This window comes from Leuciscus leuciscus, assembly GCF_965113295.1.
Source record: "Leuciscus leuciscus genome assembly, chromosome: 18".
NCBI classification, from domain to species: Eukaryota; Metazoa; Chordata; class Actinopteri; order Cypriniformes; family Leuciscidae; genus Leuciscus; species Leuciscus leuciscus.
In genome coordinates this window covers 13412208-13428136 of record NC_138742.1, presented here as the reverse complement: position 1 = coordinate 13428136, position 15929 = coordinate 13412208, and the positions used below count along the sequence as shown (strand labels likewise).

The 15929-nt window shown below is 37.5% G+C and overlaps 1 protein-coding gene across 3 annotated transcripts in view; it reads right to left on the bottom strand.

Annotated features, from left to right (window-relative positions):
- casz1 (castor zinc finger 1) overlaps positions 1 to 15929 on the bottom strand; it is a 186979-nt gene that overhangs the window by 114067 nt on the left and 56983 nt on the right. The window contains exon 1 of one of the 3 annotated variants that reach the window (XM_082144844.1): positions 2352 to 4291. The exons of the other annotated variants lie outside the window; for them this stretch is intronic. The gene's annotated coding sequence lies outside the window, so the exon portion shown is untranslated. Of the gene's footprint in view, positions 1 to 2351; positions 4292 to 15929 lie in introns of those variants that run through there. 3 annotated transcript variants of the gene reach the window in all.

Genomic DNA, 15929 nt, shown 5'->3' with positions numbered 1-15929 from the left:
TAGTCAAAATTAAATTAATTGCTTATTTCCCTTTCTATGACTGTCATTGGTCAACTGAACAGATAGCCCCGCCTCCAAATCCACACCATTGGTTTCTATGTGGGAAGTTTGGGATGCTCAATCCAACCTGTAGCCATCTCTCATTAAGTTTAGCAATTTCTGGTTAAACTACTTCAACACAGCAATTAAATTTGGCCTTTAAAGTTGAAAAGTTTGACATATTTACAGTGCATTGAGAACAGTAAATAATGAGGCCTAAATAAAACATACAGCACCCATTACCAACCTCTCTATCAGTTCTTTTGTTCCTCCAAAGGTTAGTTCCGTTCTTTTCCAATCAGAAGAAATGTTCCCTGACCCTTATTGAGAAATTTTGTTTTCCTTTCCATTTTTCCTTGAGATTTTGAAAAGGAAGCCGATAAATGTAGCCCTGTCTCCTGGTCGCAATTTCCTGCTTTTTCCATTTTTTTCCAGTCCCCTCAGATTTCCCCCCTCCTATTTAAATCTCACACCCAGTGCACACTAATAATCCAAACGGCATACAGCAACTGCAAAATGAGCTCTCTTAGCAGAAAAGGTAGAATAAAAATAGAATAAAAATGCTGTTTTCCAGCTGTCCCCTTTAAATCACTCACAGCCACTGCAACCGCCTCAGCAGAGACCTCGCTTTTCTCAAGCACAACAACTGAGATATCCATAAGCAGAATGTGTTTTTTAAACTCTTTTCAGTATGCTCCCCCTTTCCTGCCGGAGCAATGACTTGTGCCGTACATTCCACAGCCGGTGCAAAGCCACCGACAGTACAGAGAGACCCTAACCCCACACTGAAACAGAGAGAGAGCGTAAAACAGTCCCAGAATGCATGTGGGGCATACTCACGTACATGAAAGACACTCGTGCATTACACCCCTGAAAGACAGGGACAGACGGTGCGCTTGGCAAGAACATTGAGCTTAAGAGTTCTCGGGTTTTCTACTTTATGTAAAGTTAGACGCGTTTGAAGGTTTCAAATATAGCGTCTGCCAAAGCGATTACTTTTAACATTGGCAAGCCACAGCGCAGTTTCTACGAAGCATTCTTTAACACTTCCCTTCTTAACAGCCATGTGCTTTAACGCAAAGTGCAGCCCCGGCCACAGCACAGAGGGGAGCATAAATTATCACTGATATTTAACGTGCTGCCTGGGAGGAGCTGCGCTCGAAACCAGCTGCCAAAATTAGTGGCATTTAGCTGTTTTGGAAATTGTTCACGTGGGGCCTGATGCTGCCTGTGACAATAAAATATATGGGTGAATCTCACAAGAACCTGTCAGGAAAAAGACCAGGCCACATCTTACCTCAAGAAATAAGAAATAAGATTTTGTTGAAGAAAATTAAACACAGACACACACACACACATATATATATGCACACATATACACATAGGCTACACAGTAGTCAACATTTGAAGTGGATCATCAAAGTTGTGATAAGACAAGTACGGGTATTGTTCAAAAATTCATGTATAACTTTGATAAAAGGTTTTGATCCATTTCAAATGTTGATATATACGTATATACAAAAAAGTAAGACATCCAGAATTATTATGGTAATTTTTTTTTTTTGGGGGGGGGGACGTGTTTAATTAACATGAAAATATTTTACAACATAATAAGGGTCCTAAAAGTCAACTTCATTTTCTTTATGCAAATATGTTTTCATTTTTCCCCTTTTGATTTTGTACTGAAATGTAACCTGTACACGTTCCCATAAGATTCAACCTTATATGAAAAATGTTTTCTGATCATCATAAACCAGACAAATCAAATGCCTCTGCCTCTCAGGAATCAAATACATCAAATCCTAAGAAGGATATAGGTCTTATAAAAAATGCTTTCTGCGTGCGTGGCTTTAAAACACCTGCGAAATTTATAACATGTATTCAACATTTTTTATCTGGCTAAACTACTTCATTCCTCATTCAAAAGAGCATCACTGTATGTATAAATGAAGTCACAAACCAGTCTTGACACTGCATTTTTTTTTTTTTCACCTCTCAAGATAAACATGGCCGGTTGCTGTGCATAGTAACTCCTCTAGCAACAATATAAACAGTCTAACACAAGAGCAAAAAATGTGCATTTCAGTTCGAGTAAGTTTCTTAATAAGGAAAAAAAAAGTGGATGAAGATGCATCCCAGGCGCTCACAACATGTCTGAACTAAATTTCTCTGTTCACAGACATTCCTCTCCCAGAATCATCAACACAAATTCTCTTTAATCCTTAACTGGCCAAAATGTTCTTCCAGCTAGTCATTCAGCAAAGCAAGCAGCACACAGCCACAGGCACAACAGGAGACGGGGTAAGACTTACTCTGCAATAAATCCACCGGCAGGCAGGAGAGCAAGGCTGCTTTCTGAAAGGCCCACAATCAGGCACCAGATAAATTGCATTTTGTGCAAGCTGCATTGTCTCTGCTTCTGTGTTCTGCTAATCTAATGTGTTCAACATGGTCTTGGTCACCTTGACTTTGGTTGCCATAGTGCTCCATACAAACACATCCCCACCCAGAAATGCACCAAATAAGGCCAAGGGAAAAATCTCATAATCAAAGAGGTGAAACGAGAGAGTGGAAAATGCTTCTGAATATACACGCATTGCATTAAAGAGAGTATTAAAGCTGGAAGTGCGCTAAGATGATGATGAAGACTAATTATTCGAGGACAATAAACGTATTAAAGCGGCATCTTTGCGGGGGAATGTTTATGCATTCGTAATCATCATTCATTTTTAATCGACAAAAGATAAATTTGAGTCGTTTAAGATGGAGGCCCTTTAAGCTGTATCAGGGCCAGCGTTGTTTGTTCTCAATATGACCTTTAAACACTTCGCTGAAACACAGAGGAATCAGCCAACGCGAAGGCGGCCGTCCTGTCTGGCAGCCGACCCCGGCAGATGCGACTTCTGAGGAGTTCAAAAGAATTCTGCATGGGGGCAAGGCTATTTACATAATCCTTCAGATATATTCCCCTGCAACCTAATCAAATTATTCACAAGTCTAGCCCCTAACCATGTAGACCCCGCGATACACAGCCCTTCCATTACCGTCCTCTCTCTTTTCCTTAATCATATCGAACCAAAACCAGTGTCGATTTTCCCTTTAGAATGGAAGGCAGTGGCAGAAAACAAAAGCTTTGCAATGTCGGACACACACAACACTCTTTTCCCTCCAGGTCCATTTCGCTTGCCATCTCAAATTAGTCCTCCATTATATTTGCTTTTCATCTGACACATTTAAAGGGAGAGAATATCGGCTAGGGTTAAACAAACTATTCTGGCCGATACAAAGAAAGAGATAATTTGCCATTCCATTGTGAGCCGAAGATCGTAAGTGTTATTTTTTTTCTTTCTGCACTGAATCTGCGCATTAACTCATCTAATCGACTTGCATTGCGATAGCCTGAAACGCTTGATTGGCTTGATCTATTTTCATTCACCTCTCCTGACGCTAAAAACACGGACTAAACCCTGTTTAAACAACAGCACTGAAAAGGCATATTTAAACCTGCATCGCAATATGAAACTGGTCCGAGCGATGTCTCATTTAGGCTTCTACAATGCCTAATTCTGCACGTTGCAATTACATCTTTGTCTCAATAACAATAGGCCATCACCACGGTTACGTCTGGCACCTAAGGGGTTAAGCTGTCAGGCTCCATCAACAAAGTTTACATCATATGTGCGGTCAATTTTCAATGACTTCTTTTCCCACGTCGAAATAAACTATTTTATGTCTCCAAATATGCAGATCATTTTGCTTAATGAAAGATGCTTGACGTCTCCGATCCAATTAATATGCAAATGCAAGCGAGGATTTATTTGTGACATTCTGTATGGGTGAGAGAAAACAAAAAGGGCTCTTAACAGTTACACTAATTGCTGTGACTGATTGTCACATATCATCATTCACTCTGAATCTCCTAAATACCACATTTCAGATAAAATTCGCGCTTGCACTTTGTGAAGATTTATTTACAAAGGGGTCGTATAGATCAGAGCGGCCGGCACTGAGCGGAAAAGAGCTTCGGGATAAACAGTCCTCTCCTCTGTTCTGCAACGCTCTCTGTTTCGACCTGAATAGAACACCTTGCTGCAAATTAATGCTGTTTACTACAAGAAAACTAATTCATAATTGCTTGTTTCTTATAGCCAACACAATATACATTGTATGTATGTGTGTTTCCTGTATCTTAATGGTCAATGTACTAATGCAGTTTGGCCTCTACTGGGAAAAAGCTTCAATAAGTGATGTATTTATTACTGTAAAAAAAACAAACATCTCTAATGCAACTTCACTATTAAAAACATTTAATGGACAGTGCAATCGAATCTGCTGTTTGCATCACCCTATAGCTTTAATGTATGAAGCAATACACAATATACAGTGATTGACTTAAGACATAAGATGTGGCCTCCCTACAAAGCCAGCTAAATAAAATAGCTGATCCACTTTTAAAGCAACAGAACCCTATTATTCCACTTGCATTTGACCGAAAACAAAAAAAAATGCTAGAGCCCCACAGTCAAGGAAAGGGTTAATATGGTAATCCAACTGATAATATGTGTGCATTCAATGCAAACACCCTCAAGGTTTTTACGTTGAGAGGAAAAAGTAACAAATTAGTTCAGAATGATCAATTTGCAGCTGTTTTAGCCTTGTTTTTTAAGCTAGCCTCAGTCTATAAAACTAACTAGCATGTAATTGGAAGATTGGAAATAATGGTCTTGAAAAAGACACTTTATCAATGGAGCAGCAGCGGCAGAGCTGTCAAGCTTCAGACATCGAATTGCCACTGACAAATTACTTAACGGCACAAGATTGAGTATATAACACAAAAAATGAATCAGATAAGAATGACATAAGATTTTCTTATGAATGAAAACCTCAATGATATTAACTAAATACAGCCAAATAAACCCTAAAACAGCACTAAAACCACTTCTTGTGCATGAAGGGGTGTGCTGTAAAGATAAACATCTTTCAGCTCACTCTGTTCTTTCTCCTCTAAAGAGGTTAGAACAGACAAGGCAGCTATTTGAGGATGTAATCACTCGCTCTTCTCCTTGAAGCGGCCCATAATGCTCCGCTGCACACTGCTTAGCAGTTAGCGGCCAGAGCAGATTGTAAACAGATCTCTCATGAATTGCAGGTTTAGCAGTTTTGCGCATCTCCAAACAAGGTGCTTCCGATAACGCCATTCTCTCTCCGACAAGGGCTGACAAAAATCAGTCACTTTGCTCCAAACATGTGATTTGAGAGCCGTCAGTCAACGTGATTGACGGATTTAATCCCCCCCAGGAGCAAATAGGAGGAGAAGACAAACCCGGCCCTGATATACAATGTTTGTTTGTAAATCCTATTAAATGCACCTTTGCCTTTCTAAGTGCTCTATATAGAACAAGGTACGAATACAGAAAAGTGCACGTTACTCGTCTTTAAAAGCTCACAAGCAGGCGATATAACAAAATATCCAGTGATAACTTATTTGGCAATGTCTCAATAGTTATAAAAATTTAAAAGATTTATCACTGAATTTTGACCCCTGGCTATTATTTAGCTCTGATAAAAATAAATAAATAAAATAATCAAAGTTTCCACAAAAATATTAAGCAGAACAACTGTTTTTAACATTAATAATAATAATAGGGAATGCTTCTTGAGCACTAAATTAGCATATTAGAATGAAAGATCACGTGACACTAAAGTAATGGCTGAAAATTCTGCTTTGCCAATAAATTACATTTTAAAATATATTCAAATAGAAAACAGTTCATTTAAATTGTAATAATTATTTCATAATATTATAGTTTTACAATTTTTTTATCAAATAAATGCAGACTTTTGCAAAACATAAAATGCTAAACATTTTAAAAAATCCTACTGACCCCAAAATTTTGAACTCTAGTGTACAGTATATCTAACAATAGCAACTTTGTGCTTCAGAATGTGACTTTATATCTTATAATTTGCCTATACTGTACCAAATAACTCTTATGACTTTATGAAACATTTATGACTTTATATCTCACTTCTTATATTAAACTTTATTAATTACCGGTACATTTTTTTTGTCTTATTCAGAGGCGGAAACATGTTTCCCTAGATAATCAATCTAAGCAAACAGAAATTCTTAGAAGCATAATACATCACTGTGGAACATTCCAGAACTTTCTGCAGCGTCTACCTCACTTCCCGCTATTTCGCGGCCACTGGCTGTAATGAAGGCCTCATGCATTTTTACAGCAGTGTCAGGCTAAGCACTGTCATGTATAAATTAACCAGTGAGCTAAAAGCTTTGTTGTCCTGCAGGAAAATGCAAGTCATCAAGCATTAAGCACATATTAATTTTCAATGGACCAGCAATAATGGGAATGTTTTATGAACAGGAAATCACTGTGGTCTTACCCGTCAACCAACCCGCATCAAACAAGGTGATATTGCGTACCGTCACCCCACGAGCCCTGCACGCGGTCTTCTCGTCTGTAGAAATATGTTGTCAAATGCGAGCACGATGCAACTTTTGGACATGTCACAGAGCTGCAAATCTGGCTTTGACCTTGTGAAATAGTCCCGTGAAATGGTCTTCATTGGCATATTTGAATGCTGTTTGGGACTGCCTATGTAAGATTGAGGCAGCGGTTGTGAGAAAGGCAGATTGCGATGGTTTTTATGGCTAACTGCAGTATTCTTATACCAGGTAGCAGGTTTTCATTCTCCAGGCTTTTATTATGCCACATATAAAAAAGGTATTAGATGTGATGATGGGCACAGGCCTGAGCATTCTTCCAGGCCCTTAAAAGCTTTTTCAAAACAAATGCGGTAGGGCGAGGTATTTTAATAACAAGTAGATCGGCCCAATTCCATTCTTTGCTAACTAATAGACTCGTGTGCATCATGAAAAAGCGGAAAATCCTACAGTAAATTTGAAGGCACAAGTAATCCGGTGCATTGGAGGATACTCTCCCTCCCTCTCTGACATCTCGGCCAGAGTTTATTTCACCTCAGACGGAGGTGAAAATGGCTTTTGGCTCTTTTTTTTATATATAAAGCAGACTCAAAGGACAAGGAAAAGATTCTGTGGCCTAAAGCTGATGCCCTAGTGGCTCGGCCAGCCACTTTTCCAAGGCCTGCTACTTGATTAAATGCATAATCCACTACTCCCCATCCCAGATGATTTAGTGTGCCTTTAAATCAGCTTGCGCACACATAAAAACCTCAAATAAAAATCACCAAGAAAAACCATTGCACTCTAACTGTTCTATTAAAATGATACCCGGCCAGGCCTTTCTTCTCCGCAATACCGTTTATTCCACATGAATGCGTATCTTCATTTTTTTTTTTTTCCTAGGTGTGCATATAAAATATTTAAAGTTTAAAATGTCAGCGTTGAAACATCAAATGCAGGAGTCTCTCATTAATCACCTGGGATGTAGGCTCCCTTTTAAGGTTATAACCCTTTGAAAGAGCAAAAATTACATTTCTGACCTTGAAGATGAGACAAAATCATAAAGGTAAAATAATTCACGCTTTAAAAGGAAGCAGTTATCTGCGCGCTCAAGTTGCTGCGCTGTGAGTTTCGGGGGGACACCAAACAACTTTCATTTTCGTATTTACATCGAAGCTGTTCAGATTAATTTGCAATCAAAATGAGAAAAAAGAAACAAAACTGTGAGACATCAAACAAAGCAACAGTGTAACTTTCAAATCCACAGGGCTCAGCTATCTGCACTGCATAGAATGTTGCCTTTTTTCATGGACTTTTATTAAATGGTGCATGACATTTCCATTACTCAAGGAAATTAAATTCGCTAATTTTCTTACAAGCCTGGTACGTCTGCTATTTTAGGGAGGTGCGCCGAACAGAACAATTGTTCCAACACCTACACACAGAAAAGGGATTGTGAATCTACCTTTTGAAAAGAAAAAGTGAATTAAAGCCATAAAGGCAATTTGCTCTTTAATAAAACAAGTCTTGGTTTTGATCTTCAGTTAAACTGGCATTTGGCAAAGGTATTAAGCCTGAAGCCACTTGCATTTATAAACCCAGGTGCCATTTTCCCATAATGCAGTTTACTTCCAAACTGCTTCTAATAACAATAAAAATACACAAATGTGATCAGTTTCAGGGGTTTTCCCATAAAAGTAAACAAAACATTTTCTAATCCATCTGCAAAAAAAATAAAAAAAACCTGTTTTCTCCTTACAATTCTATGAAGCTATACTCTGTCATTAACAAAAAATGTGGTATATTCAGTCTATAACCCTCATGATTCAGAACCTAAAAACAAGCAAATCCCTTAATGTGCTGCAGATCTGCAATATGCTGCTTTTAAATCGTTCCACATGTCAAAATGAATCCATAAAACAAACATCACACCAAGACTTGGTGTTGTTTTAAATGTTAGTTTCTGGAGCCGGCAGTTTTTCTTAGGAGGACAGAGGAGCGTATGCGCAGACGAGTGAGTCTTGGCTGGGCCAGTGGAAGTGACAGCGTCACACTGAACCTGGCTCTTCTCCTCTAGAGATGAAAAGGCTGATTACTCTGCCTCTCTCCTGGGGAACCAGCAACATGTCTGACAACATCATTGAAAAATAGACTGCTGAGCCCCTCTGGGTCTTATAAGGGCTCACATTTAATGTAGAAGAGATTCACACTAAAAAGGAGGTGACACTACAGTCTCCACGACTGCATCAGTGAATACATTAAAGACTGAAAGGAGAGCAGCTTCCACTAAATGTTCAGTTTTCTAGGATTAGTCTGTCTGATAATGCAGGACCATAAAGTAATTCAGTTAAGAATGATTAACCAACAGCCAGTGAGCTGTAGTGACCTCAAAGGTGTAAAAAAAAAAAGAAAGAAAAAAAAAGTCAGTTTTTATTGCAGTTCTGCTTCTTGTGTTGCAGAAAAGTCACACTCCACCTAAAAGCGTGACATGTCTAACAGAAGAAACATTCAATAAGCTGTAACATTTCTGGCCCTGTAACAGTTTCTACAAGATCACGTTGTAGCAAAAAAAAAAAAATTGTCACCATATAATTCAGGCTTTGCATCTGTAAATTTAAATAAATGTGATACAGACCAACAAATACAATGCCTGTATTAGCAAATTTAATAAAATGACTATTAAATATTCTATTAAAAATATTAAATAAATTAAAATATATTTCATTTTATTTAATATTATTAATAATATACATTTTATTTGCTTATAAACAAATGCATCCTTTTAAATTGTACTTATTAAATATTAAATGCATTATATTACATTTAAATAATGAATGTGTAAACAATATTGGTCTTGAATGCATTTTACTCGCATCCAAAAGGCTGGATAATATAAATATAAATGCAAAAAGAGGGTTGCTGTATTCAATTAGTTTAAGCATCATGGAAAATTAAGATGAATCAATTCTACACTCAGCAAAGAAAGGTTGACAACATCACGGAGAATCCACATAAAATGTATCTGCTGAGAAAAGAGAATAATTGGTGCCGTATGAATCTTTATCCAGAGGGGCGTCATTATTAAACTTAGACACGCATTTCAATTCAGCAGTCATATCAGGGAGAACAAGGAACAAGACAAGATCAAGAAATCCTAATTATAATTACAAAATTACATAGGGTGCAACAAGGGTGCCTAGTTTAATGGTAATAATTAGAGACATAAAATTTTAATAGGAAATATGGCATTGTGTGGGTTTTGAGGCTTAAGCCACTTTAAGGCCTAGTTGCATATGTGTGTGTGTGGTTGAATGTTCAATGATGAGCACCGTGATTAAGGCAGTTCACTTTGCACTACTGGCCCTTTAAAGGAGCTCAGCCTGTATCACTGCCCTGAAAGGAGAGAAAAAAAATCCCCATCCTGCACCCAAACCGCCACACGTGCCCTTTTCCTGTCTCTATTTATTACCCTGCCACGATCCTCTTAAGCAGACCTCTTCCCCAGTGCAATACCATATGTTTTCAGTTAAGCCTAATTTCTTTTTCTCTTCATTTAAGACATGGACTGGCTTAGCCAGAAGCATTACGCGGCCCACTCTTCCACTCATTCATTCTCTTCTCGGTTTTTCTCTTCTTTTCTGGACCTGTCTCTTTAAGGACTCCAAAGCTCCTTGTTGAAATTAATTTACAGCCACAACAAAACCAGCACAGGATTTTAAGATCATTGTAAGCAATTTTAAGTTAATTCGCTCCAGATTTCGACATTAACCTTTCCAGCAGAGTTCAGTGCGTAACAGAGAAGGGGTCAGTGTTGATGTAAAAACAGGTCATTCATTGGGGATTTTCAGTTCTTGTTGTTTTACAGTCAGCAGGAAAACTCTAGAAAATGCTCGCGTATATATTTAGCCATGCACTGGAAAAGAGTTAGATCAAAGTGAAGATGGCATTTTTCAATGAGCAATGCACAATAAGATAAGAAACATGTTAAAAGATAAATAGGGTAAATTGACTTTAAATGCTCATTTTTGCATTTCTCTTAATAAGTGATCTTTTCAATAGCATGGTGATGGAATTGTTCTGAAATGTCCCTGTTAGGTGTCACACCTGGGTCTGAGGTCCCCGGAGAAACTCCTATGCTGACAAACATCTTCCTATGACAGATTTCAGCCCTTGTTTAAGATATGCCACTCTCTGCATTTCCATGTTGCACAGCCCCTCCTGTGCTGAGACCGATGCTAATTGCATGTTTTTCTGCACTTCCCTGAGGTGCCACAGAAAAACATCAACATCACAAATCACACTGTAGTGTATGAGACTTGGCACTAATATACTAATTGTTATACCGTATTCCTTTCTTATGGAACAGTGCATTATGGAAAGCACTAAATGTTCAACAAAATTACCAAGACAGGAAAAATAGACTTGTATTTTCATTACAAAAGGTTTCTATCTTCTTTTCTTTTTTGGTGGGATCACAACATTTTAGTGCATAGGCTTTTTTTACTCCTGAAAACCAGCCTGTGATCTAAATCTAATTTAAGATTTATTCAGGTACATCAGGGCTTCTTTTTGGAAGAGGGGGAATCAATGAATCAATAGAACACACTTGGAGGTCAGGAAAAATTGTGCCTCTGTAACTGACCTTATAAAAAAAGGTTGTGTGCATATTTTTGATCTACCTTGCAAACAAACAAAAAAATAAATAAATACATAACTTATATTATATAACTTATCTAATAACTTATATCATAAATTCTGCGGCAGAATTCCAAATTCAAATTCCAAAATAAACAGATGACTTTCTCAATAATCAAACAAAATAAATAACTGCACGGCTCTATGGGATTGTAAATAATTACCAAATTTAAAAATGGCATATTTTGAATGAATGAATGAATGAATGAATGAATGAATGAATGAATGAATGAATGAATGAATGAATGAATGAATGAATGAATGAATGAATGAATGAATGAATGGACAGCTTTACATTACAAGATTTTAAAAAATATATATATATTTTTTCAGATTATGAAAAAAAATTATACTTTATGTAAAGTACTACAGAACAATACAATAACACTGCAGTTTAGTCTGTGCTTAACTCCTCTTTCACCAGCTCAACTTTGGAGTAACAACTGCTGTAAGTTAACAAGTTTCTCTGTGAAGACTAGAGCCTGTAAAATCTTCTTTGGTCCTAATCTATGAAAACAGGAGATAAGCCCACCACACAGTCCATATAATGAAGCTCACATCAAACACAAACAGACTGTTGTCTGAACATCCCCACCCAAAACAGGCTCTGCTAAAATCATCTGTCCATTACTGGGCTCAGACAGACCACATAAGACAGGTGGCTTTTTCCAAACATGGAAGACCCTCATTTCCATGGTTTTTCTAAAAAAAAAAGAAGAAAAAAAAAGAAAGCTTTATTGTGGTTTTTGGCGGAGTGGATTCTCTGTGGACTCTCGTGGACTATTAATGTAGTCATATTAATTTTAAAAAAGAGGCAAGTCTTGTAATGAATAAGTCACTTGAGAGACATATTGGATGCTAGTGTGTAAATGGCTGCAACAGCAAGAATGCCATTAGATTCATAGTTTAAACACAAATGATCCAAAGACGGAATCGATTGAGGCATGCTAAACCCTTACAAAATCATTACCGGCTTTAGGGTAGGAAGGAAAGCTGAGGTCTACAAATGAAGCTGTAAATTGTTAAATATCAGTAAAGGTGAGCTCTTCTTTCCAGCATAATTACTGCTGCCAATCCAGTGTGATTCTATAATTCCAAAATCCTGACACATCACAAAGACACTATAATTGCCTTGTGCTGGCCTTTCGCTCACCGCAAAGGTCCATTAATTAATTTTTCTCGGGATCTGTCCTGAAACGTATTTCTGCTTATGAAACGCAGCTCGTAGGGAGATGTGGAATTTTCCATGAAAATACAAAAAAAACCTGCCTGTCTTAGCAGTGGACCGCTGCTAGCGCTTTCTGCTGGCTTTCAGAGGGGCCCGAGAATAGCCCCATGATTTGGTGCTAAATACACATTGGACACGCAAGAATTCAAAATATGAGGCAGTAGATCTAACTTAGTCATCTAAAACAGAAACTTCCAAACCATCACATTTCACTGCTCAGATTCATCAGATTGATCAAAAGTGACTAAAGACTTTTAGATTGTTAAAAAAAAAAAAAAAAAATATATATATATATATATATATATATATAGATAGATATTTCAAATAAATGCTGCTCTTTTGAACTTTCTATTTATCAAAGAATCCCCCCCCCCCCCAAAAAAAATAAATATATATATCACGTTTTACAAAAGAAGTTGCAGCACAAACAACTTGTTTCTTGAGCAAATCAGCATATTAGAATACCATCACAGAAATACATTTTAAAAAAACATTAAAATAGAACATAGTTATTTAAAATGTAATAATATTTCACAATATTACTGCTTTTACTGTATACTTGATCAAATAAATGCAGCCTTGGTGAACAAAAGAGACATCTTCCAAAAACATTAAACATTTTACCCACTTCAAACTTAGAAAACTTTTGTTGTTTCTTGAAAATGTGATTTATCTGACTTTCATTGTATATTTTATGGGGAAAACAACACAGCTTGGAGATTTTGATGATGACCTGTCCCTTTAAGATTTCAAATTTGAAAATCTCCCATTAACTTTCGCCATCTAAAATCTAACTGACAACAATCATAGTACTTTTTGCATATGAAATCCAGTTAGTCTTTTTTCTTACATGTATGTACACTGAACTGTAAATGGTCTTTTGTTTTATGTGTCAATTTCCATTTAGTCACATTTACCACATCATTCTATCCATGCCTCACGAACACTTGAAATACAAATCTAGTTGGAAAATACAAAGAATAAGTTTGGCATGTTGAGTGTAGTATATATTTCTGCATGCGCACAAAGTTTAGGACCGAGTAATGCAAACGAGTGAAGGGAACGGAGCAGAGAGGGACACTTCACACACATGAGAGCTGTATGTTCAGATCATGTGCCATGAAACACATCCAATGAGGACAGAACTTGAACAGAGCGGCCCAAGGAAAAACTCCCTCTGAATCTCACTTCTTGGCTATGAGGAGACTTTCATCAAATAACACTGCCGATAACTGCGAAGACAGTCACATAAAATACAATTCAAGAAAAATCCCTGTAGAACACCCAAATCTCATGGCTTAAAAACTCACTCGTGACTTCTTATCTTTATTCACTGCTGAGTGGGAAAATGAAGAAAATATATTCTAGCGACTGCCTGCAAATTCTGATCGAGCTCCAATTACGACCCGAAACAATTGGATTTTCGAGGATGCATGCACGCAGAGTTTTCAGAGCATTAGATGGATTTTACAAAGCATCCCGAGAAAAGCATTTCAATAAGTCCATCTTTCTTCCTTCTGCTTTAAAAAAAAAATTTGTTTTAATGTGTTTATATAAAGCTGTGCGAATGCAGAGGCAGGAAGAGCAATGAGATGAAGGGAGAAAAGGAAGGGTTGAAATGGCATCCTCTCTAAACTTAATGAAACAGCATCCTTTAATTTTTTTTAAGTAATTATAATAAAGATGGAAAAACATAATAAAGGCCTCCCAGCCCCCACCTGCTAACAGTAATTATAATAGACTCAACAATAAATGGTAAAGCAGCACAGAGCTGCATCTTGGGAATTCTCTGGGGTCTGTGGATTAGCTTGAAAAGCCTGAATGATTAAAATACACTAATTAAAATTTTGTGTTCCTTGGTAACTCGTCTTCCTGGGCCCCTTGCGCTGGTAAAATGGGAATAAATGTGACAAAAGCAAATACTGCTTCAGACTCCAGTAAGTAAACAAGTATAATCCAGTTTTCATAGGTGTGTTTCCATTACATATTTCACAAAAACTAACGTTCTTCAAACGCACATTATTTCTCAAAGGAATGGTTCAGACAAGAGTGAAAATTCACCCTACTCATGTCCACCGACTTTCTTTCTTCTGTTGAACGTTAAAAGATATTAGGTAGAATGTCAAAACTGCTCTATTCTATACATTGTAAGATTTTTAAGTAAATAATAACTTAATTATTTCAGTCTGTCCACTCTGAATGACTTCAGAAGACTTGGAATATAGCAACAAGTCACATGGATCACTTTTATTGTAATATTTGGACTTTTTTGAAGTCCTTGAACGCTCCAATCCACATTCACTTTCATTGTAGGGAAAAGAGCAGCTTGGACAATCTCTAAACTTCTTCTTAGGTGTTTCACAGATTAAATAAAGTCAAACAGGTTTGGAACAATAGATTGAGTATATAAGAATAATTAAAGAATTTTAATTTGATAAACTATTCCTTTAATTCGAGCATATGCATAGAATAAGTGTGTCTCTCAAATATTCCGGTGACCTTGCCTTTACTCAATAGTAGTAACCGGTTTCTAACATTTCTAAACTGCATCAAGAGTCCTTTGAAACAATTCATACTAAAGTGAAAACCCTAATGAGGAATGTGCAGAAAGAGGCTTTTGCATGCCTTGACACATATGGAGAGAACGTCAGGCGTAAAGAACAACAGCATTTGATCAAAGAGCAAAACGTAGCAGTAGTAATTATGCTGTAGCCACTTCATTCAAACAAGAACAGATCTCCTCCGTTCGCTTGTCTCTCCGTACCGGGCTTCAATGGTAAAGATACGGCATGAGATCGGTCACGGTTGAAATCTAACGTGTCACCGGTGTGAAGAGGAACATGCTTTTAAAGGGGCCGCGTTTTTCAAGGGAGGTCCTGGGAGGCCGTAGCCTCTTTCCTTTCGCAATACGCTGTCTCTGTGAATGATGCTAATCGCTTGTTTGCTGTCAGCAGGAACAATGGAGCAGGGAAAGATTTCTTTAACCCCCCCTTCCCAATCCCCACTCACTTTGAGACATGGATACGGCAAGTCAATCCCTTGGTAAAATCACACGGAATCAAACGGAACAGAAATATCAAGGGTGTTAAGCACATGCCGGGGTTACTCTTGACAGCTGCGTCCGATGCTTTCGGGAGATTCAGTCAAAGGAAAATAAAGATCTTGTAAAGAAAATATGTTCTTGTGATCAGGTTAAAACCCAGCTAGAGGATGTGTACACACAGGTTTAATGGGAAAATATGCTAACACCAATTCAGTATTTATCGTTTATTAACACAATGTTAACTTTGGTTTAGCTGGATAAACAACGCTGACGGAGCTCGCTGAGAATGCGGAGAAAAGAGAGGAAAACCAAAGCTAATTATGAGGTTAAGAAAAGTGGAGTTGGTCTGGCTGTTGGTTCTTGGCCAGCACGGCTTCAGAGTCAAACTACAGCTGTCTGAGGATGAGAATACACTGCCAAAAATCAATGTTTAAAAGAAATAATAACAATAACAACAATAATACACTCTCGGAAAAAAA